The following is a 2,911-nucleotide window of genomic DNA, read 5'->3' on the forward strand; positions in this document are numbered from 1 at the left end:
GGATTCTATGACCTTGATGATTCTAATCTTAGAATCTTCTAATAGTCAACACTCAACAGGAGTTTGGAAGGCAGATAGTTTGTTAACCTTTATCACAGCAACAAAAAAATTCTTACTTCAGTTGTATAGAACACCGAGACATTGAGCCCCAACGGACAGCTGTAGTTCAGACAGGCCTGCAAGCAAAGCAAAGTCTTCAGCATCTTTCAACCAATTTGTTTTTGTTTCAGATCTTCAGCATCTGTAGTTCTTTGTTTTACTGTCATGTGGGACTTTGTCAAAAGCTTTTTGAAAATTCAAAAACACCTCATCCATTGGCTCACGCTCATCTTTTCTACTATTTATGTCCTCAAAAGTAGTTTTGTCAAACATAATTTCCCCTTCAGACATCCATGCTGACTTCATGTAATCCCGTTGGTAATTTACAAAGTGTCATGTTATCATATCTTCTAAAATAGACTCCAGCCTTTTTCCTACTGCTGATGTTAAGTGAACTGGTCTGTAAAAACAGTGGGGTTACATTTGCTATCCTCCAATCTGTTAGGACTGTTCCAGAATTTTGTAAGATGACAACTAACGTATCCACTATTTCCATGGCCTCCTCCTTTAGTGCCCAAGGACGTAGATTATCAGGCCTTGGGATTTATCGGCTTTCAGTGTCACCAATTTTTCCTGCACTGTATTTTTACTTATACTAATTTGCTTCAATTGCTCCTTCCCAATAGACCTTTGCTTCCCCAGCATTCCTGGGAAGTTATTTTGTCTTCTCCTATGAAGACAAAACTAAAGTAGTTGTTTCATTGCTCTATCATGCCTTGTTCTCTATTTTTGACTTTCCTGTTGCAGACAGTAAAAGGCCTACAATTGCCTTCACTGATTTTTTAAATATATACTTATAAAACAGCACGGTAGGAGCTCTTATGTTCCTTGCAAGTTTACTCTGACACTATTGTTCCCTTCTTTTTCAAACTCTTGGTCCTTCTTTGCTGAATTCTAAACTGCTTCCAGTCTTCAGACTTGCTCCATTTCTAGCAACTTCATATAAATTCTCTTCAGATTCAATATTATCCTTAACTTCGTTTATTAGCCGTAGTTTGACCACATTTCCAGGTATGTTCTTTCACCTGAAAAGAATATATAACTAATGTAATGTATGCAGTTGTTCATCCACTAATAACTATTGCCTGTCCAACATCATGCCTTTTAATGAAGTTACCCAGTCTTCTCACTGTACTCACACCTTGGTAATTTCCTTTGATTAGATTTAAGATCTTAGTTTTGGATTGTACAATTTCACTTTCACTTTCTGTCCCAATGAAAAATTCCATCATGTTATGGTCACTTTTTCATAAAGGACTTCTCACAACAAGATCATTCATTAACCATTTCTCATTGCTCAAAACCAAATGGATGATAAACTGTGCCATAGTTGATTCTTCCACATATTGGTCTAAAAAGAGCTGTCTATCCAGGAATTAATTATTATTAATTGGTTTGCCCACTCTTTATGTAGATTAGAACCACCCATGATCACAGTAGCACCCTTGCTACATTCATCTCTAATTTTCTGTTTAATGTCATCCTCTACTTTATTATTACTGTTGGGAGACCTATAAACAAATCCCACTAATGATTTCTGTCTCTTGTTGCTTCTTAGCTTCACCCAGACTGATTCCACATCTAAATTTTCTGCACTAATATCTTCTCATCATTCCACTGATTTCATCGTTCATTAACAAGAACCTTTGTTTCCTTTTTGCTTTTCCTTCCTAAAGACAGAATAAACTTTGATGTTCAGTTCCCAGTCTTCGTCACCCTGCAACCATGTCTCTGTAATCACAATCACTTCCTACCAGGGGTTGTATTTCAGTTCTGAGGAAGGGTCATGAGACCCAAAACATTAACTCCGATTTCTTTCCACAGATCCTGCCAGACCCACTGAACTTTTCCAGCAATTTCTGTTTTTAGTTTGTGGTTGTGTTTTAACACATGCTTTAAAATCTTTGGTTTATGCTATGTTATCTTCATTTCTTTTACATAATAAACTTCTGTTTTATTGTTAAAGGTGAATCTGCTGCATTGTGTGTTTGTTTTTCAGTGAAAGAACGCCTCGTTAAGACTAAAAATATCTATCAAGCCAAGTTTCAGTTTGGCATCTGAGTTGTCCAGTAATAACATCAGCTGGGATCACAACAGATTGCACAGTAGAAATACACACTTGCTTTATTTACCAAGGTGGCCACTCATTCTGAACTGGCTCCCCTGCCCACTTAATGGGCTTCTGTTTTCCCCGTGATGTCATGCTTTCTACGGAAACTTAGGTCCTATGACATAAATAGGTTAGCCCAATTGCTGTTACAAAACTAAAGCAGTACACAATCCAATCAGTGTGGGGGAAGTGGTGACACATTGTCAATGTCTTAATAATCCAGCATCCAGTGTCTTGAGTTTAAATCCCACCATTTCAATTCATAAATTTTTTAAAAATCCGATCTAATGGTAACCATGAAAATGTTGTCAGTTGTTGTAAAATCCCATCTGATTCATGAATGCTTTATAGGGAAGGAAAATCTGCTGTTGTCATGTAGTTTGGATGGCATGTGACTCCAAGCTCACAGCAGAATTGATTAACTCTTAACTACCTGCTGAAATAATGTAAAAACTGAAAGAACCGTGGATGCTGTAAATCAGTGACAAAATAGAAATTGCTGGAAAAGCTCAGCATCTGCGGAGAGATGAAACTGATGAGACTCACCTTCCATGACAATAAAAGGGACTAATGGTGTGGGTAAATCTCCAAGTGTGCTGAATTGAGAGGACGGAGATAGTAGGAACTGTCGATGCTGGAGAATCTGAGATAACACGGTGTAGGTCTGGATGAACACAGCAGGCCAAGCAGCATCAGAGGAGC

Source organism: Rhincodon typus, chromosome 2, assembly GCF_021869965.1.
Source record: "Rhincodon typus isolate 14 chromosome 2, sRhiTyp1.1, whole genome shotgun sequence".
NCBI lineage: Eukaryota > Metazoa > Chordata > Chondrichthyes > Orectolobiformes > Rhincodontidae > Rhincodon > Rhincodon typus.